This window comes from Phascolarctos cinereus, unplaced genomic scaffold (assembly GCF_003287225.1).
Source record: "Phascolarctos cinereus isolate Bilbo 61053 unplaced genomic scaffold, phaCin_HiC Scaffold_726;HRSCAF=1367, whole genome shotgun sequence".
Classification (NCBI taxonomy): domain Eukaryota; kingdom Metazoa; phylum Chordata; class Mammalia; order Diprotodontia; family Phascolarctidae; genus Phascolarctos; species Phascolarctos cinereus.
Genome location: NW_027556098.1, coordinates 31,534,914 through 31,557,507, shown reverse-complemented (window position 1 = coordinate 31,557,507; position 22,594 = coordinate 31,534,914). Strand labels below are relative to the sequence as shown.

The following is a 22,594-nucleotide window of genomic DNA, read 5'->3' as shown; positions in this document are numbered from 1 at the left end:
CCAACTTCAGTTTCTGTATGGGTACCATTCATGTCCAGAGTTATTGCTTTGGAGTATCTCTTGAGTCAATCTGAGAAAATGACAAGCAGGATAATGAACATTTTTGAATTGATGGAATTATACTAGGTGATCTCAAAGGTTCTCTTTAGCTCTACACCCATAAGTAGTACTAGGCTGGTGAAGGCACTGCCAAAGGTTGAAGCTTCCTTTCTTCTTAATGACACTCAAACTACTTAACTGTTTCTGTGTCTGCTCCCCACACAATGTTGAATTTTCTTCTTTTAGGCCACATTCCTGATGCATAGGAAGCTTTGGAACTCTAGGCAGCACTTGGCTGCTTTTGAAAGAGCAAAAGATGATGCAGATGTATGGCAATTTTCCATATGATCATAAAAGTTTGTAGAGTAGTGGTTGTCAAACATTTTTGGCTAGCAGTGAAGTATTCTTTACATGAGGAATCATGGTATATAGGATGTTTAATTTGGCAACATGATAGGAGAATCACTATACTTGTTCAAATATAGTTTCTTTTTAATAAAAGGAGCTGATTTGGTAAAATTCTTTGAGAATTCAAGGTCTATTTTGTTTTAAAGTTAATATGTATGTGTAATAATAACTAGTATTTATGTGGCATTGTAAGGTTTGAAAAGCACTTTACAAATATTATCTAATAGATAATACAAATGTATCTAATAGAAATAGTTTCATTTATTTGGAGACTTCTATACTTAATATATTATGTATGCTAAATAAGTTGATATTAAAAAAAATGTCATAACTTATTTTAAATGCAATACTACTGGCAGATTTCCAGAACACTAGAGTGTCATGCCACTCCTTTGAAAACCACTACTTTAGAGAGTTAACTCTCTGATGAATACTTAACTTTACTATAGAGGATGGCTAACATTCTAAGGTTACTCATTAAGAATTAGAACAGATTTGAATCCAGGTTTTCTGTTTCACTGTCAATATGATGTTCTTTCCAGTATACACATAGTGAATTTTAGCAATATAGACAGGCACTTTAATGATTCAGGCTAACAAATTGATGGATGATTTCCTGTAGCAGAATCTTAGCTAGTATTAGGAAACTGCTGCGTTCATGTTTAAATATGATTCATAAGTGAAAATTATATGAAGGCTTTGCTAAGCTATTTTTTTCCAACTGCTAATAACATTACAAAACTTTGCTCTGGAGCTGAAACTTGTCATGTTTGAGGTCAACCCAAAGGTAATTATTTTAGGGAAGGTTGAAGGAGAGACATTAACTTTTTTATTTGTAGTTAGATTAGTATGGATTAATAACTATTTTTATTCTTTTGCTTTAAAAGCAGCCCTTTTTTCTTTGTACACATGGTAAACTAAAATAACTGAATTTGGAAAGTTTGAACTTTCCATATGTTTATTCCTCAAGAAGTAGTTTCCATGAAACATCACTCTCTCAAAACAGTTATGATATTTAAAAAATTCTTCTGCTCATGGGGTGTTAATCTCATGCATGTTGTAAATTATATCATTATTTTATGACCCACTGTAAGGAATACAGTAGTCTCCCCAACCCGCTAAAAGAAGAAGCCCCCAGGAAACTTAAGAAAAAAAATCCTGAGTCATTCTGTCAAGAACAAAACCAGTAGTAAGGTCCTAAAGCCACTTTTATTATTGGCTGAGAATTTAAATATCAACTAGCTACCAATTTCTCTCCCCTAATAGCACAAATCATCACTAGACTCCAAGTCCAGGCTTCTCTGTCCCTTCCTCCCAGGACCTAGTCCTACGAGATCCAGATAAGGAACCTAGAAAAACGTGCCAGAGTTTGCTGGTTACAGATAGAGATTGCCTCATTCCCTGTGGGACCCCAGGTCACGCCCAATGCCACATGGGACCAGCACCTGACCAGTTTTGACCATCGCCTTTGACTGCCCTGCATTTTGTGAATATTTTCCTTCAATAAAGCTGGCTTACTTTATTGTCTTGAGCTCCATGTTTCCTTATACTGGAATTTGATATTTCACAAACCTTATTGAATCTGTGTGAAAATACCACATCCCCAAAACATTTCAAAAGCTGAAAATGAGTAGCTAATTAATGGCCATTCTGTTAAATAGACTATTTCTACTTGTTTGTTTCAAGGAGCCTGAGATTAACTAAGAAAACCCTCTTCTCAGCAATTGGGTAAAGAAATTAAATGTCTCTGCATCATGTTCTATAGCACTCCTTTTACAGATACTGATTTATGAAGAATGGCTACAATTTCCAGTGGTGTAGTGCCCTTTGGTATCTTATGTTCTAAATGCTGAGTAAAAGACAAAACTTCTGCTAATGTTACTGGTGACAGAATAACAATTAACAAGTTCATCCATCATGTCAACTGAGTACAAGATATAGTAGGTCCTAACAAGCTGGAAAGGCTCCGAGTGTACGCCTGGTGACATGTTGTAAATTTTTTGCCTGAAGACCAGTCTACTTACATTTCAAGATGCTTGTCACCAAAAGGATGAAATTAGTAGATTAATTTGGGTAGTTCCAGAAATGTGAAATGTTCATTCAGTAAATTGAAGAAGAGTTAGAAACTGCACTCATGGATACAGTATTCACATTTTGGAATTGCATATCTTTGGAAGGATAATTACTGTTATCATATCATTGAATTTAATTCTGCTTCCATCCCTTTTTCAGTCATCCAAAAGGTCCAGGGAGATATTTTTCACAGTTAGCAAAATGCCCTTTTAAATCATAGCAATCGAAGTACTGGTCATTCATTTTTTTGGATGTGTATAAGGAAAGAAGTTAAAATACCGTGTCCCATGGTATAGTTTTAAGCTTTAATAACAGGGATAAAAAGTGTCCTGAAAGTCTTAGTTCAGTTTTAAAATAAAAAGTTATACTTTGTATAAAAAATGAATCTTTTCTTTTTTTACTCACATTTGGTAACTCATACATTCAAATGAGCACTGTCCCCATCAGATTATATGAGATGCACATTTATTTCAACGATAGTGCTTTTGTTCAAAACATTTATAAATTTCTTTTTTGTATGGAGATAATCCGGAGGTCCTCTGATCAATTTTATGCATTAACTTAATCAACCTGAGACTGCAGAGCCTAGACCTTTGTTGGAGAGAGGACCCTCCCTTGGAGATTGATATCCCAGGGGACTCCCAGCCCCCTTCTAAGAGGACACAATGAACTCTACTAATTGATCCTTAGTGACCAGAATTGCCTTGAAAATGATGGTTAAGGTATGGACACCTGTCTGAAGGACTAGCCTCCCTGTAGTTTTTAAGAGAGAGTTGTGTAGCACCACTGTTTTTTATCTTTGGAACCATTTTCATCACTTTGTTTCCCTTGAACTTTCAGACCACAGGAAAGCAATGGGTGGGAGAGAGAAGAAGGTTTCTCTCTTCCCACCCCACCTCCTACCAGAGGTAGATATAATGAACCACAGCAGAAGCACTTGCCAGTGAGACAATATGTGATTGCACACTGCTTGAGAAAGGAGTTCAAAGAACTGTTTCTGGACCCTAATCTCCTCTGTAGAGTGGAGAATTTTTAATCCCCTAGGCAATATGATCATGGCATCTAGTCTTCTAGCAAGAAAAAGGCGATTTCCTTTTAAGTACCAGCTTTGTGGATAAAGTCTTAAGTTTGAGGGTTTCTGGATTTGAGAGTCAGATGCCAGTTACCTGCAGGGAGATCTTTCTTTAAAAGACACTTCTTGCTTGCAGCCCAGCCCTGGGATCAGCTAGTTGTGATGCTGGTAAAGATGCTGAGGCCCAGAAGGGTGAAATGACATGGCCAAACACACGCAGCTCATGAGTAGACAGAGCCTCTGACCCTATAGCCGAGTAAATTTCCCACTTTATCTCAGGTACAGTCCAGCTGTGGCTCATGGTCCCCAAAAAGCATCAGAAGCACATAGCAGCTCCAAAGCACTAGATGCTGGATAAGTTAACTGGAGTTTTTGTTCCAAGACTATCCACAGGTCCCCACAAGCTGAGAGTGTCTCCTGCTCATCATCTTCCTGAGAAACAGACTTGAATATGCCCTGATTTGAAATAAGTAAAGAAGATCTGCATGCAGAAATTCATCAAGATTGATGTCAAGGTCCACACTGATATTACATACCCTGCTCGCTTTATGGATGTCATTAGCATAGAAAAGAAGGGTGAACATTTCTATCTGGTTTATGACACAAAAGGACACTTTGGTGTTCATCGTATCACAGCTGAGGAGGCTAAATATAAATTATGCAAAGTGAAAAAAAATCTTCATGGGTATAACACGTATTCCCCATCTGGTGACCTATGGTGCCTGTACTATCCCTTACCCAGATCCTCTCATCAAAGTGAATGGTACTGTTCAGATTGATTTAGAAACTGGCAAGATCACTAATTTCATCAAGTTTGATACTGGTAACCTATGTATGGCAAATCAGTGGAGCTAATTTGGGTTGAATTGGTGTGATCACAAACAAAGAGAAACATCTTGGCTCTTCTGATGTTGTCCATGTGAAAGATGCCAATGGCAATAGTTTTGCCACTAGGCTCTCAAACATTTTTGTTATTGGCAAAGGTAATAAGCTTTGGATCTCTCTTCCTGGAGGAAAGGGTATCCACCTTACAATTGCTGAAGAAAGGTACAAGAGATTGGCTGCTAAGCAGAGCAGTGGCTAAATGATTGCAGATAAGAATTTGTAGGGTTTCAATCAAATTGAGATGTTACAATATAATTTTTTAAAAATGTGATTGCTCTTAAAAAATGTAAAATACACAAAACAAGAAATAGGTAGCTTAAATAACTCAGTCTTATGAAGTGAAATTGAACAAGCCATAAATGCCTTTCTCTTCTTTCCTTGAATTAGGGTACTATGAGTATGAACGTTGTATAAAATGTTAGAAGATGTAGCTGTATTGGTTTTGCTTAACTGCTTTTCTTTGTTACATGGGAAGACTCACTGATTGGAGGATGGGGAAAGGATGTCCCAAAATGGCTGATGTAAAAACAAAAAATGTCAATAAAATTTCAAGAAAAAAATACACTTCTCAGAGGAAAAGAGAATTGCCAGCAAGAAGGTCCTGAAGCTGGGGAATTATCATGTTGTGAGGGGCTAGGAAATGTGAAGCTTGTCAGCCCTACATAATAACGCCATGAGTTGCTTAGATATTTGAGGTTGGAAGTGAATGAGAAATTATTATTCACTGTAAGGTACCTTTAACTTTTGGGGGATACTGGGGAGTAAAATCTATTATCTGAGTGTTTTCAGTTTATTGTGTTTATTGTTGCATACCCATGGTCCTTTGTATTTCATAGTTTCTGTGAGGAAATAATAGCTGCCCCATATGTGATATGCAGATTGTTCACTGAGTGTTTGCACGGGAATTAGAGACCCTGTTACCTACATTTGAGGAGACCTAGAAATGAGCCAAACCTAAGCTGCTTTTCCTTCTTCTCTTCCTCCTCCTCCTTATCCTCTTTTTTAAAAAGATGTTTCCTGGGAAAAATCTTTACTCATAGGTACAAGGAAAACTGAAGAAAGATAGACACCCTTGGGCAGAGTTAAGTTCCCCATTTTCAAATCCAGTGAGTACAGAAACTTGGAATGGTGAATCCTGGGGTATGGAGAACCTACAGAATTCCCTCCATAACCTGCCTGATTACAAGGTATACCAGAAACAAAAACCTCAGAACAGTTTTGTAATTTGACAGTCACTCCTCATACTTTTAAACCAAAAAAAAAAATCTTTGTCCATGGCCTAATATGCTGAAAGTAGGTGACCAAACAGATGGCTGTTAACAGTTTCCAAAAACAAAATTTTGGCCATCTTCAAGACCATTTAGATGAAGGTATTGCACCTTCCCCAGTCATTAAAATTACTTCCTAAGAGAAGCTTCAAAAATGCTCTGGGAAAATTATGTAGCCTCCCAAGGTCATTCCTTTGAAGAGGATGAGCCTCATTCATATGTGTAAGTTCCGGAAGGTTTGTTAAGATAACAGGGCCTCATTACCTTATAATCACAACTGTTACCTTTTTTCCTTTCTTCCTTCTACTTCTTCCTCTCCTTCTCTCCCCTCTATTCCAATACCACCTGCAGTGCATTTAAAAGGCTTACCTGCCAAGTGCTTTTTAATGTCTACCATTTTCTCAGAAAGCTGAAAGAACCAGATGACTGAAATGAAGACTAAATTGGATGTCATTTACATTAATAAAGTCAGGAGATGTAAATGATATTGTCAAATATTACATAAAATGAGCTGCTGTTTTTTCTCCCATCACTTAATTTGCAAATGGTCCCATTATGGCACATCAATATTGGAAGCAGTATTAGAACTCTTTATCAAGCTGCCAGGCCTAACATCCAGGCACAAAAAAACAAAAGGCAAAAATAGTGTATAACCACCATCAATTACAGTTGAGCTCTTTTTGTAGCCTTTGGGGTTTCTGGATAATATATTTTTTCCCTCTTGAAGATATGGAGTACTGTTTGTGCTATTTATACAAAGTTTGCTCTTTTTGTAGCCTTTGGGGTTTCTGGATAATGTATTTTTTCCCTCTTGAAGATATGGAGTACTGTTTGTGCTATTTATACAAAGTTTGCATATATAACAGAATTATTAATAAGCAAAGGTAATTTCCTTTCCATTAGGAAAGCTGCTGGCATCATTTAAGGCTCGTTTTTCATGGAAAGCAAACAAGTGCCAACAGTCTAAATTCAGTTACTATCCAAGGTTTAACTGTCAATGAGCTGGAAATACAAACCTTGTGGCTGTGCTTCAGATATCAAGAGCCAGACTGTTTGACAGTAAATTCAAGAGGGATGCTAAAACTAAGAGACAAAATGGATATGGAAGCAAAATTATCTCCATATTGAATACCATCTTCTTTCCTCCCACTTTGTACTTTGATAATGGATGGGTGCTTTCATCAATGTGGATACTACCTCTGTCTATACAGAGCAGAATCATTCGGCTCCTTCTTATCCTGTACAGTTCTTGCCTATGGTTATACTATTGATCCTCTGGAGAAAATCTATCCTATACACCAGAGGCCTTCAGCTACTTCTTTTTCTACCTTGTGCTAATTTGCCCATATATCATTAGGGTTGCCCATCTGTTGCCTCTCATTCTTGCTGGCCTATCTCCATTTCTGGTCATGCATATCTGCAGATATGTTACTGCATGCATGTTACTGCAGAACATCTTTCACCCTGTTTCTTGAATATAAGCTTGTCCTTGGTAACATGTTGTGGTCTGCTGAACCCAACTATGTATCTTTTTATCTCCCTTTGAGATATTTATAGTTTTTATTATTCATAGATCATCATATTCCATGATTCAAATCCATACAGAATCACTTTTGTAGCCATTTTCCACTTTCCTTCTTAAATTCCTAATTTCATACAACTGTATTTAATTATAAAAAGTCATACCCAACCAGTGCTCTCTCCACACTCATAATATAGTTATCAGTGAGTCAGCAAAAGGACAAGATATTAAGTTGATAATTCAGCCCCTCCGTTGTTACTAGATCTATTTCAGTTCATTTCTAGGCACCCGGGTAGAACTAGGGCTTATCCCAGAACATGAAGAGGAAGGAAAGGGAATAAGCATTTATTAAGTACCTAATGTATGTCCTGTAATGTGCTAAACATTTTATAAATAGTATCTCATTTAATCCTCACAACTCCCCTGAGACCCTGTTATTATTCTCCCCATTTTAGAGCTGAAGAAATTGAGGTGGAAAGAGGTCATGCTGTTAGAATGTATATGAGGTCAGGTCTTCCTGACTCTAGGCCAGTACTCTATCCACTGTACCACCTACTTCCTAGAAGAGGAGGATTGGGGGGGGGTTGGGGAGGATGATAAGAAACTGAAAGTGTTCTCATACTTCTTTTCTTTGTTTCTCCAAATTGTATATCCCTAATCCATCCATACTATCTCCAAAAAGGATAAATTGAGGGAAAACAAAACAGAAGCTAATTCAAAGCTATTGATATTTGTTAATGTCTTCTTAGAAGAAATGGAAAAAATAAGCCTGTTATTACTCATTATAGAAAAGGTATAAAAGAAATTAGAGGGAAAGTAGAGAGAGAGAAAAGCTCCAAGATGAATAACTTTTATGTTTTACTATGGATTCTTGATAAAAATCAAGCTATAATTTGGGGGTATAGAATATCAGTATTTCTATTTAAATTACTTTGAGTGAGAATTTCTATCAGAAGGTTTTCTACAAGTATCTTTTTTGGCACATCTTTATGCTTTTTGGGGCAAACTTCAAGAAAAAAAAAGAGGGTGGCGCAGTGAGAATGGGGAGGGGGGAAACCTGTGGCTCAAGGCCACATGTGGCCCTCTAGGTCCTCAAATGTGGCCCTTTGACTGATTTGGATTAAATCAAAGGGCTGTACTTGAGGACCTAGAGGGCCACATGCAGCCTTAAGGCTGCAGGTTCCCCACCCCTGTCCTGGACAGATAAGTGGTATCAAAGTAAAGACAATAAGGTGGTGGATGTCAGGACTGATTGCTCCAGTCACTAGTTAGTGGAGAGTATAGTTACCAGGGGTCAGAAGAGACATGGAGTTAGGAATGCAGGCCAATAAGTTAAGGATTAAAGACCTTACATCTTCACTCATAGAACCTTTGAGGTGGAAAGGAACTTACAGGCCACCTAGACTAAGCCATACCTGACCAAGAATTGATTTACAGTATCCCTAACAAGTAAGTTATTCGACCTCTGCTTAAAGATCTTCAGTATGTGGAATTTGATAACTCCTGTGGCAACCTCCTTGAACAGCTATATTGTAAGGATGCCTATTACTATACTCCTGATTTTACCCTCTAGGACCTAGCAAAACAAGTCCAATCCTTCTACTACACTGTTGTTTTTGTTGTTGTTCAGTCGTATCCAATTCTTCGTGACGACGTAGACCATAGCTGTGGACCATTGCATGCCAACACTGTCCATGGGATTTTCTTGGCGAAGATACTGGAGTAGTTTGCCATTTCCTTCTCCAGTGGATTAAGGCAAATGAAAGTTAAGTGACTTGTTCAGGGTCACACAGCTAGTTAGTGTCTGGGGCTGGATTTGAACTCAGGTCTTCCTGACTCCAGGCCCAGTGCTCTATCCACTGAGCAATTTCGCTGCCCAGTCTGCTACATTATAACCCTTCAAATATTTGAAGCCAAGATAATATGGATTTGAACTCAGGTCCTCCTTCATACCCAGTGCTCCATCTATTGCCCCAAGGATTACTGACTATAACTTAACATTCACATATGCCAGTTGTTTTTGGTAAGTAAGACTGGAGTGTATATAAGTCTGAAGGCATGAACTTATTCAGAGCAGCAAGATCTTGCCCTCTTCTCACTTATCTTTGATTTCCACTCCTCGATAAACATTTTCATTCTATCTTTGTCCAAAGATCATTCTCCTTAGAAAACAGAAGCAAAATAAGAGTTGACTGATTTAGCCTTTTCTCTATGAAGCATTATCATCAACCCATGTACTCTGAGCAGTGATCCTATCCCTTTTTGAGGCTTTTATTTTCCTCCAAACATTTTAATTGCCTTTCTGATGTCCTTTACATCAACAGTCAACATGAGCCAATTCTGAACTTTAGGGTTCCTGACTCCTAGAGGGCCATGCTATCCTTTTATATTCATCCTTAAGTATTTGCTCTTGATTCTTGCCTTCTGCTTCTCTTCCTTTTGGAATGTGAATTGGTAGATAAGTTTCCTGTGTGGCCACATCATTTTTTAGCAGTTCCCAATTTTCCTACTCATCAGAGTATTCTAATACTTGTATTTTCATAATTTGATTATTGGGAGTTTCCCACCCCTACCTCTTTTTCTGAAAAAAAAATTATGGTATTGAAACCTTACTTATTTCTTTTAAATCTGCTCTCCCCCAGTCTAGGAGAGAGTATATATGTGTATGTATGTATAAACATATACATAAATATATATATATATATGTATATATATATATATATATACACACACACACAATATAGATACATATGTGCATATATATATATATATACACACACATATGTGTGTGTCATTATAATGTGATGCCAAGGGAGCAAGGATGGTACAATACACTAGCTCCTGAATCAGAGAACCCAGCTTTAAATCCCACACCTGGCATTTGCTACCTGTGTGACCTTAGTCTTTTAAACTGTGCAGGCCTCCCTTTCATCATCTATAAAATTAGGGGAGTAGACTAGATCAGTGATGTCAAATTCATTGAAAAGAGAACCCTGCTGGATATATATTGATTTAGAAAACTGCAATGAACATTATCCATGTTGTATTGAGTTTTAATTTATTTAAAAATATTTACCCATTACATTTTAATCTGGTTTGAGCTGCACCCAGGCACTCTGGAGTTCTGTGGGCCCTATGAGAGTCCTTCAAGCTCTAGCTCTGTGATAATGTGATTGTACTCCCAACTCCCCTCTCCTTCATCATAAGCTCTGTGATAAAAGGATTAGTTTCTTGTCCTTGAGGTTTCATGTCTTTCTGCTTCACCAGCTTGTTTTTCCTTGTTGGTCAGTATCAAGTACATAATATTAATAAATAGTAGCTACCAGATATTCGAACTATTCAAAGGTATGTTAGTGTAATAAGTGCTAATATTCTTTAGTCGTGACATTCCATGGCACGGAAAAGTCACATCTGTCCCTAAATGCACAACTTATGATGGCTGCTGAGGAAGCATAGACAATGTGCTTGGCTACAGCTGATTCTTTATAAATGTCCTTAAGCCAAGATTGAGCACAGAATAACTCTACCTATCATTAGAGCCCAGGGAAGCAAGGCCTGATAATTTGCTTCAAGTCTGGGATGCTGTGAAGCAGCAGAGGATGGGTTTTTGCCCATTACTAATTAGCAATCGGTGTATCAGTCAACAAATATTTATTAAGCACCTGCTATTTTCCAGGCACTGTGCTAAGGACTGGGGTGCCCTGCTCAGTGTTGAAGCACTGTTGAGATTTAGTTGGCCCATTTCTTGAATTTTACATACTTTTTGTTTTGTTTTTAACATTTAATCTGAATTACATTTGTAGCGTGGTTTCCTGACAGAACCATTAGGAAACTTTTATTTTTGCCAAGTGTATCCTTTACATGACCAGAGGTTCACATGAACACAAGATTATGTTTTTAGGTAAGAGTTTTAAGAGGACTTTAAAGGCAATTGGCCCAACTCCTCATATTATAGATTGTGAAAATGTGGCGGAAGTTAAGTTACTTGCCCAAAGTCACACAGATATTGAAAACTATAGCCAAGATTTGAACCAAGGCCCTCTGATTCCAAATCTTTCCACTCTGTAGGCTGCCTCTCTCTGCTTATGTCAGGATTGTCGTCTGTGTTCCCTAGAGGCTTGAGCCCTATTGAGGGGCCCTGCTGAACTAATTATACTGTTGTAGGTATTTTGTCGTCAGGGGGGTTGTCTTATGTTAGGAAAACCCCCACTATGTTAGTGATGAAGCTCAGCTCATAAGTTTTTTTTTTTTCCTGAGTAGTGTGAGCTCCCCCACCCAACACACTCCTTTAAGGAAAAACAAGTAGAATTAGAATGTAAAAACAAGGTATTATGACAAAATAATGAAACAAGAGACTGCATGTAGTTACCAGAGCTCTTAGCACATGTGAGGTCAGCAATCCTGATTTCATGGACAGGAATTATGAGAAGGCAAAAATAAATAAAAATCTAAATTCAGGGCATAATGGGGATAGTGGGGTAATTTGTGATCTTCCAAAAGATTCTCTCTACTCCTCCCCACCCCATACACAATGTGACAGTGGTAAAAATGGGGTCGTTACAGTGGAATATAGTCATTATTTACACTGTGAAGAAGTTGTGGCCTAACACCTCTAACCTAGGAGTGTGAAACACCTATGCTTGTCTGTATTTGGCTTTAACTCCAAGTTCCCAAAAACAGGTCATGATCACATGGTTACATTCAAACTCTTTAAGGATTCTAGGGATAACCCTGTTGGGTGGAATTATACTTTTTATTCACCACTCATATTCTTGTTTTCTATTTATATAACCAGCCACTCAGAATAATGAAACTTTTAGATCTTAAACATAAGTATTTACTTTACAATGAGGGAAAAGAAATAATATTATGGATACAACATATAAAAAGAAATAAACCTATAAGAAAATATAAAACAATACAATAAACCTATAAGAAAATATAAAACAATACACATGTATAAATCTAGATCACACTGTCCCACCATTAGCACACATTAGCTATGGTGGAGAGGACACACTTATAGAAACTGCATATGGAAACCCAGGAGAGAGGAAAACTCATGTGCTTACGGCAACTCACAACTCTGGACTATCAGCTTCAGTGTTACTGGTCTATTCAGGAGTATCTGCAATGATTAAAACTTCTTCTCTCCTCATTGCTTGATTCACTTTTTAGCGAGGGAAATTCTCTTCTCCATTGGAACGTAGCTTTTAAAGCTCTTTCAATTAACAATCATCATTAAAAGGGCATTTAGAAAAATGTTAGCTCTTAATGTGAATAGCAGTTCTATTTAAGCCAGAATATTGCAAAGCTCATCAGAAGGCTGTCTCTGGGCTATACAAAACAGCCCAACCAGTTATACACTGATTCAGATGTTGTATTGTCCAGTCAGAATGGAGCTCTGTCCATATAGCTCTCTTCTCTCTGGGATACTTGCAAAGCCACTCTGCTTTTCCTTCCAAAGCCAGGGGTGGCAGCAGAGAGCAAAAAGCACTTAGGAAACCTTTACCTTTCTCCACTTCTAGGTAGTGCTGAAGAGCAACAGCTCTCATTGGAGCTCTTGTCCAGTGACATAAATTCTCTCCAACCAATCAGGAATCATCAGCTGAAATCTCTTAGCCAGCTACCTCTACCTGCTAGAGTGCCAAGGGAGGAGGTTTTCAGCCTTCTTGCTTTGTCCTCATGTCTCTTTAGGCTACTCTCATCCTGCTGCTGTTGTTTCTTAGCCTTCTCCTATAGTCGTTGTAGTGGGGTATGTGGATTGTTAGGTAGGGGTAGCACCTCTGGTGTGTGAGGGCTTACCAAGCTCTTTTCAGGACTGTTCATCCACCTTTGGTGGGACCACCTGGCACTCGACTTTCACCTGTGGCTCCAAGAAGCTGTATGTAGCACAGCAGTGGCCACACCTTAGTAAATCATCTCAGCAGACCAGCTAAACCTGGCTGAGGGTGAGTGCCAGGCCTCAGACCTGTTGGAGAATTAGGGAGGTGTCTATCCCAAACATATGAAGACTGCCCTGGGGCAGAATGGGTAGATGAGAACAATTTGTTCTGATGGCCATGAAGGCAGCTGAAGCAGGCGCTGTGGAGTGCTTAGGGCTTGGTCGGACATTGAAGACACCAAGGTCATCCACTGCATCCAAGGCCATTGCCAGTCATCCTGACTTTTGTTTTGCCACTGGACTCTGATGACTCCGGAATAGAGACTGAGGCTGACAACTTTGTGCAACTCTGCCTCACTTAAACCCAGTTCACACGCGAGTCAGGACATTACCCCAATGAACAATAACAGTAGTTTAGTGGCTTAAATGAGAGCCTCCTCTTAGTGACTGTCCTTTCATTTAAAAAAGTCACAACTCCCCAAATTTTTCCTATCAGATTGACAATCCTTTTCCAATTATATTTCAGTCTGCAAATGTTTATATAATTTCTCATTTTCCTAATTTTACCCTCTTTAATCATAAACATGTATATGCAGATTAGCTGAGCTATCCATCATGCCTTAGCTTAAAAGACTCCAACAAGGTAGTCTGTCCTTTTGGTGCCCTTGAAACTATGTTTCTTCATAATCACATTTCTCTAGTTTTTAATAAGGAAAGGGACTTTTTCTGCTTTGTTATAATGTTAAACTCTTTCCACACAAGTTGAACATCATTCTGCGTGGCTAACAGAGATCCAAATCATCATATCCATACCACAGATCATTTTCTCTCCAAAACTGCCCAAAATTTCATTTGAATACTATGTTTCTCTGTATACCTATTTTAAGAGTTTATATTAAAATTCTTCTATGGCAGCAATATCTTACATAGTTTGACAACAAATACAAATACATTCCTTTGCATAAAAGCACTGTTAAGCCCTTTTCATCATTAACTGTTCCTTATGAAAAGGGCCTTTAAAAACAGTGCATAAACAGTACTTTACTATATGTAAAGCATCAGAAAGGAGATCAGCATAATATGATGCTGATTCAGAGGCGCAGTATTATTTAGCCTTTTAAGTATTCCCTATCAAGATAGGATCTGGTTCCAGGACATCAGCCTGATCCTATAAGGTAAGTATGATCTAAGATCTGATTGGGGGAGCACAACAGTGGGTTCTGACATGGATGTAATTATATAGTTGACAGCTTGGCAATAACAAATTGGAAAGTGAGATCAAATTGCCACAGGATTCATCAAAAACTTCAAATGCCAGTTGTCAAGAGCTCAACAGGTTACTGGTTTTGAGGTGCGTAGTAGGGAGAGTGAGCATTGACATATGTGTTGTGCTGTTTCTTTATATTTGTGTTCACCTGGTTTTCATTTTCAATTTTTAATCTCTTTTCAAAGATAATAACGATTTTCTCATTTTGTAATGAAGAGAAAGAACGAAAAGCAATTCTTTTCACCTATTCCAAGGAAAGGAAAACTGAATTATTCTAATTAGTGAGAAAGTTAAGTTAGCATTAAGTTCAACTTCAAGAAATGGGACAAAGTATGAAGAAGCTGGAATGTGTGATCCTCTAATTACCCACATTCTGAGTGCAGAAATGAATGGCTATAAGGTACATCATTGGGATGAGAGTGTCAGTAGGATTAGCTTTTAAATCATGATGATCATAGATTTAGTAAAGTCAAGATTCATAGAGACTGTGAATACAGGAAAAATAATGAAACCGTATTGGGCCATATGGAAATTATTGTTCTTTTTGATGATTCCACATCCTGTCCCCATTCCTGGCCATTTTTCCTCTTTAAAAAAAATAGTATTTAGAAGGGATAGGTCTATGAAAGGGTTGAGGGAAGGATATACGGAAGAAAGTTAGGTGATGTAAAAACAAAAGATAAAAATAAAAATAATTTTTAACAAAAAGTTAGCCACATGATTGGGGATTCTTTGGTATCAAATTTGTTCTAATATCCTTTGATGTCTCTGAATGAAGTGGTAAAGGCTCTGTAATGTGGCGTATTAAATCTCAAATACAACAAATTTTGAAGAGAATATTGGCTAACAGTCTGTGTTTTCCAACAAGGATTCTAAGGATTAGAATTATAGTCGTTTTTATTTAGTGATATGATGAAAAAGAGAGAGGAGAGGTGAATATACTGTAGGAAGGAAAGAGAAAGAGAAAGTTGCAAAGTCACAGAGGCAATCTTATATCTACCTAATTCTTATTAGAGATTTTAAGAATGATTTATCTTCCTTTCTTGAGTCAACTTGTTTAAAGAAAAAAATCCTATTGTCTCAACTAGAAAAACTTATAACAATGCCTAATGCTCATTATGTCAATGGTTTAATGCAATATCATTTGATAATTAAGAAATCTGTTGACAGTCATTATAGAAATTACCAGCACCAGAGCATTAGAAGAGAAAGGAATCATAAAGGAATGTGGGAAGTCAAGACTCAATTTTGATGGAAAGTTAATCTATAAAATACTCAGAGGGGTAACTTCATATCACAGAAATGGCAGTGCCAACTAACTCCATAGATCAAAGAAAATATCTGCGAGCTACAGGAAGCCAAATTTTATCTGATCTTTGTGGCAGCTTGAAAACCCATTTTGTTGTGCACTGAGGAAGAGCTTCTCTCAAAGTGAATTTCTTCCACAGTGGTACATATGAAGGAATCTGCTTAATGATATTATAGTAAACCTCATATATATGTAATCATTAGAAAATGAGATATTTCACATAAATGAATTTTCAGTGTAACCAAACCTTATCATCTTAATTACCCAAACGTTTCTTATTTAAATATTTATTCATAAAATTCTTTCTAAAATACATTGTATACTTCCTAGTCTTACAATGAATGAATGAATGAATGAATGAATGAAAAAGTATAAAATGTATGTGCCAAGCACTTATACTAAGCATTAGGAATACAAATAGAAAATCAGAAGATAATTTACTCTCAAGGAAGTCACATTCTAACTGGTGGAGACAGTACATATAAAATTGTTCAGCTGTAGGATAGGTAGAAATATGTGCTGGTCCTGAGAGTGCAATGGCACATCATATGGCAGTATCTGGTATCTATCTGGAGGGGCACACAGTTGGTAAGATCCAGTGGACATCAGGGTACAGTTTCTGAGTAGACCGCAAGGGCCAGTTCATACTCCATCTTACAGGAAGGATTATAGTTGCTGAGTTACTGTTCCTTCAAGTGGTATAAACACTAAGTAATCAGAAGGGAAAGGAAGAACCTAGTCTACAACATTTGGGAAGTTGGAAATGGAACCAAGTTTCAAAAGTCAGTGGAGTAAGGACTCTAGGTTGCTTCCTGCAGGGGTTAGAAAATTCAGCCAATTTGGACAAAGGAAAAGGGAGTGTTGGCAGGAAGTTGGGAGAGAAGAGATCTTTGAAGCTTCTGCTTTTGCTGAAATATCCAATTTCCAAGAGGGATCTAAACTTGTAGGTAGTCCAGGACACTTCTTAGCACCTGGTCTTACTGGGTCCTTTGATACCCAAATGGGATCTAGGACAGAAGTTGAACTTAGGTGTGATTGGGACACCTTGGATGGGCCTTCTGGCACCTGGATGTGATCAGTGAATATAGTGAACATTTTGTTTTCATGATTTCTTAAGATTGTCATTATGAACACTCAATAGTGTAGCATAATTATGTCTTCCAGGGTTATTTAAGTAACTATTTGCTCCTATTTTTAAAAATTCCAGACTTTTATCACTTTTTCTCTTTTCTTGTTCCTGGGGTTTCAGCCTCACTTTAGCTGTTCTTAAAAATTACTAAATCCCAGCTTTTATTTGTTGCTTCTGACTGGCTGTTAGCTGAGAAACTAGATATCTAAATTTTAAAACTATGTAAAAAACAATTAAGACACTTCATGCTATGGTCTGAACAGCTTTCCTTTCTTTATTGCCTGAATTTTTGTAACAAAAATTTTGCAAATGAGGGATTTTTTTTTGCTTCCTTTAAGTTAATTGATTGTGTTACTAATGAAGAATATCCAGTGATTTCCATTTAAGAAAATGCCATTGTATGACTCTATAGAAAGGATTAATCACATAGCATTGTTTCTGTGTTATAATTAAGAGTTAAACTCCTGCAAAGGTTCAAGGGGAAAAATACAATTAGCAAAATCCTACATTGTACTTTTAGTCTCAAGTCTAATGGTTTCTTCATGTTAGAACTTGATCTTTGATTAAGAAGATTTTATTTGTTGATCTTAGCTTCCTGGCATAAAGCACAAGGCTTGTGAAAAGTCTAACACATTTGTGAGTACAAATGAATGAAGGAACAAATAAAAGAAAGTCATTTATTAAGCATTTACTGTGTGCCAAGTCTTGTGTAGGCACTGAGGATTGAAATAGAAAATGAAGACAGAGTCTGCTCTCAAGGAACTCCCATTCTAATTGGTAGTGTGAACCAAGGCAAACTCTCTCTTGAGGAAATTTAGATATCTCTTTCCCGCAAAGGAGAAGACTCCTAGAGAATGCAAAGGCTGGTAATTGAGATTTAAACCCCCTTTTCCCTAAAGGGAAGAAAACCAGAGGAAGATGATGCCTGTGAAATTAAAGAAAGGGTTTTTATTAAGCAGGGAAGAAAAAAATAATGTGCATGAGTACTATCCAGCCTGTGCTGAATAGAATGCCAGGTAATGGGTGGGAAGACTTTAGATACCTTTTAAACAAACAAAGGTAAGGAATTCGGGGGGTAAAGGTGAACTTAGAAAGGAATGAGTCAGTGAGCTCCATCCCAAGGGGAAGAGGAGTGAGAAATTCCAGGTGTCAAGGCTATGGCTCTTTGATACCCAAATCAGAAGACATCCTTGGTGATAAGCAGTTCATAGTTCAAGACTTGATAAGAAGCAGTCTCCAAAAACAGGATAATTCCAAGAACTCTATAACCAAAGTTAGGGGAGTTTCTGGAGATATGGTTATCTCCAAAAAACCACAAAACAGGATATCTCGATAGTACTGTTAACCTGCAGTCAGGAAGGTCTTTGAAGATAGGGATGTCCAACCACCAGGTGGCTCAGGGTCTGCTTCAAAGCTGGCATAGTCTTAATTGGCTTCAGGGTTGTTGATTTTCTGCATGTCCAACTGGGTTTACTCTCAGTCACTGCAAAGGATTGTTGGTATGTCAAGCTGATACAGCCAGTCCTTATATAGTTCTTCAGGTTACCTGGATAATTGGGGGGGGGGGAGACTGCTCAAGCAAATCAAGGTATCCATTTTCACAGTAGACCATTTACAGAGCAAGGTTCAGATGCAGAGAGAATTGAAAGGGCCCATGGTACTACAGGATCATCTCTCAGATGGAAAGTTCTAGGGAGCCTAAGTTGTAGAATTAATTGTAACCCCTGGTGGTCTTCTACCTTAATAATGATAATAACAACAATAATAACATTTATATAATGCTTTAATGATTGTGAAAAACTTTACCAATATTTTCTCATTTTATCTTTACTGAAAACTCTGGTATGTAGATGCCATTATTATCTACTTTTGATAGATGAGGAAACAAGATAGACTGCAGTCAAATGACTTGCCTAGGGTCACATAGCTAGTAATCCTCTGAGGCAGTATTTGAATGTAGGTCTTTCTGATTTCATGTTCAGTGCTCTATCTACTGCACCACGCAGCTGCATGTTCCTGGAAGGCTATTTGGTGACTTCTAATTCATACACCAATGTGACCAACCAAGGCCATGTGAAAGGCAGTGCTAGAAGGCCTTGGCCCAAAACTTTTGGGAAAGGGGGAAGGAGCCTGAAGGTAGGAATAGGGAGGTGAGGTCAGGGGAGAGCCTATTGTTAAATTTTCAGTGTGAGCATTTACACCTCAGAAATCAACAAACACTACAAATCAGAGTTTGATTTATTATTTTGTTGATTGTCTCGTCTTAAAGTGTTAATACAGATTAAATTTAAAATAGGTAGTGAGTTTCTCCCTCTCTATCTCTCTCGATATTGTTTTTTAAACATTTGGTGGAAGGTAGCTCTTCTATTGGTGGGAATGGAGGTGAGCAGCCAACTGAAAGGGAGAAATGGGAAGGGGGTATTGGCAGGAATGTTAGCACTATAGAAAGACTCCCCATAGCATGTGTTCCCCTGGGCTCTCCAGCACCTAGTAGGATTTGGATGGCTAGTTGACTAAGGCAAGGGAGGTGGAAGACTCCTTATGGTTCTTGTTTCTGTGGGTCCTCTGATATCAGGTATATGTACTTTAATCTACTAGACTTTAAAATCAAAGAGGGAGACCTTATTTAAACAGTGAGTTTGGGAAATAAAAGTGTAGGCAGAACATGAGTATCAGTTTTTATGTGTTTTCTGCATTGCATATTATATGGAGGATAATCTCTAGGAGTGATATTTACATAAATAAACACCTTAGTGGTTGCTGGGAAAATCGGGGGCCTTGAGGGTAAAAATTATGCTTAATCAGGGAAAGCTAATGGAAATACTGGGTTTTACAAAGGGTATTTAATGAGGAAGGAGGAGATGGAGGAGTGGTTTATTGCATAGAGGACAAAGAGAATAATGCCAGGAAAAGTCTAATAGAATTGGCAATGAGGATGTCATTGGTCACCTTGAGGGGAAAACACAGTTTCACTAGAATGGTGGAAATGGTGGAAAGAGATTTTAGGGGTCTGAGGACTAGACCATCTAAGTAAAGAGACTGAGTATGTAGTACTTTTTCTAGAAGTGTGGCAGAGTAAGGAAGGAGGGAGATAAGAGAATAGTTTGAGAATATAGTAATAGTTTTAAGGAAGTAGGATTTAGGATCACAAGATTTAAACCTAGAAGGGACATTGAAGATCATTCTAATCCATTCCCTTCATTTTATTGAAGAGGAAAATGGGGCACAGAGAGATTCTATGACTTGTTCAAAATTACATAGATAGTTACATTGGATCCAAGATTCAAATCCAGTTTTTCTAATTCCAAATACAGTGCTCTTTCAATGATGCACAATTGCTTCTCTATCCAGAAGTCGGAAAGGACAGAATCAGAAGATCACTGTGCTTCAATTATTCTATCACATAATGTTCATCATTTTTCCTGAGTTCCAGATGATGATTTTTTTAACATGTTGATTTCCTTCCCTCCTTCCTTCCTTCCTTCCTTCCTTCCTTACTTCCTTCTTTCCTTCCTTCCTTCCTTCCTTCCTTCCTTCCTTCCTTCCTTCCTTCCTTCCTTCCTTCCTTCCTTCCTTCTTTCCTTCTTTCCTCTCTTCCTACTTTCCTTTCTTCTTTTCCCTTTTTCCTTCCATCCTTCCTTTTCTCTCTCTCCCATTCTCCCTTCCTCCCTCTCTTCCCCTTCAATAGGTTTTTATTATCCAGTGGTCTGTATCTAATATGTTATAGGGCAGGAGGGTGGGGGTTGGATTCTACAGAGAGACCAGTTCTTTATCGGTGACTTCAACTCCAGTTGTTGGAGATAACTGAGAGATGACAATGGGTTCATGGAAAGGCCTGAGATGCCTGGAAAGTTCAGTGGGAAGCTTGGGGATGGACCTTTGCCTTCAGCTTGGAGAGCCCAAGATCATCAGGGTACTGTAGTAGAAAGAACACTAGTTTTGAATCTAGATCTGTTATGTACTAGTATTCACATGACATCAGGAAGTCAATTGAACTCTCTGAACCTCAGTTTCCCCATCTGTTAAAACAAATTGGACTTGATAGATAGTCTGTAGTCTAAGATGCCTTCTACTTTGATATTTTATGGTCTAAACTTCTTTCCATTTCCAAATCCAATGATTCTGTTCTCATGCATCAGAATCCAAACTGGAGGTGAGGGAGCAGAAATCCTTATAGGGATCAGGGGATGGAGAATCCTTTGCAGGGTGTCAGTCTGGGAGTTCAGGCCACCTGTCCCTGAGATAAGTACTAGAAACAGGATGGACTGGACAAACTTTCTGAGGGAGAGAGGTTGGTGGCTCCTCCCAGTGTTTTAGACTCATCTCTGTTACCATTCACACAGGTTGGAATAAGTGCCTGCATACTTGGGCAGTACACAACATTCCATGTCCCAAGACACAAAGCCCTTTATTTGCCCTCTACACAAAGGTCCCCCAGTGTCATTCTGCAGGGAATCTTTTCTGCCCTTTTTGACCCCAGCACAGACCATGTTTACAGTGATCCCTCTGGGGTCAGCAGCTCTTCCTTCTCTGAGGAGATACTGATGTTCATGTGCTAGAGGGTGCAGAAACATCAGGCAATAGGACTGGAAATAGCCTCCTAGTGTGGCATTATGCAAGGTGTCCCAGGGCTGGCACAGAATCCTGCCAGATGAATGGGTTGAACTCTGGAGCTCAGTATGGCTGGTTTATTGAGGAAAAGCCAAATGAGGTCATGAGCATGGATTCCGCTGTTATACTGATAGTAGATCATCTGGCAGACTGTTTTCAAAGGCTGCTCTAACAGTTTCTGGAGCTTGAGTTCTGTTTCCTCAAGCCTACTTGATGGTATGGGTAAGCAAAGTGAGTGGCCATGAGGACCCATTGATCAGACAATAGGATGCCCCCACAGTGGAACCGTTAGTGGGTGAACATCCAGCTTGCCAGAGCTAAGGGGGAAAAACATGATCATGGTGGGATGCTGTTCCATTTTTTCACTTTATAATTGGCTTATTACCCTTTGAGTTATATACCACATTCTCTTTGGAATATGTAGTCCCCACTTTATAGAACACTGGTCCAAACAATATTTATCTTTTATCTACTTTTTTTGTTTATTCTGTTTCATTTTTACCCCTTGTGTGGATTGTTGGGCCAGACTCAAAATTTTGAGTGATTTTTTTTTAAAAACCAGAATCATATTCACATTGTTTCAGGGAACAGTCAGTGAGAAACCTCCCTTTTCCAGTGTAGATCAGCAACTGTTTGACAACTTAAAATATTCAAGTGTTGCCAAGGATACAGAGTTAAGTGACTCTCTCAGAGTCATACAAAGCAGTATTGTTAGAGGAGAGAACCTGGTCTTCTTTTCTCCATGGCCAGCTCTTTACCCACCACATTGCTCTCTGTCTCAGAGAGATTATTCATCTCATGTAGGGGGCTCTGTGATGCTGTTTATTTCAAGACAGATGACCTCTTCAGAACTCGCTTTCTTCATTTGTAAAATTAAAGTAGAGATGTAGAAGATCTCTTAGATTCTTCTTGCCTTTAGTTTCTGTGATTGAAGAGCAATGTTCTTCATTCTGATCCCCTTTCCATTGCTAATAATGTGTTGTAGATTTTTTAAAAGTCAGAATTACTACTTTTAAAATTTCCTTCATGTTTATATGATTGTTTGCATCTTATACCTCCCTTTTCAAATTCCTTACACGTGTGCTTTATCCTGACTCTCGAATGGAAGAATAATTATATAGCCACAG

The 22,594-nt window shown here is 38.2% G+C and overlaps 1 protein-coding gene and 1 pseudogene across 2 annotated transcripts in view; both read left to right on the top strand.

Annotated features, from left to right (window-relative positions):
* LOC110212830 (rab proteins geranylgeranyltransferase component A 1-like) overlaps positions 1-22,594 on the top strand; it is a 142,261-nt gene that overhangs the window by 55,445 nt on the left and 64,222 nt on the right. The window lies entirely within an intron of this gene.
* Positions 3,577-4,877, top strand: LOC110212790 (small ribosomal subunit protein eS4-like; annotated as a pseudogene).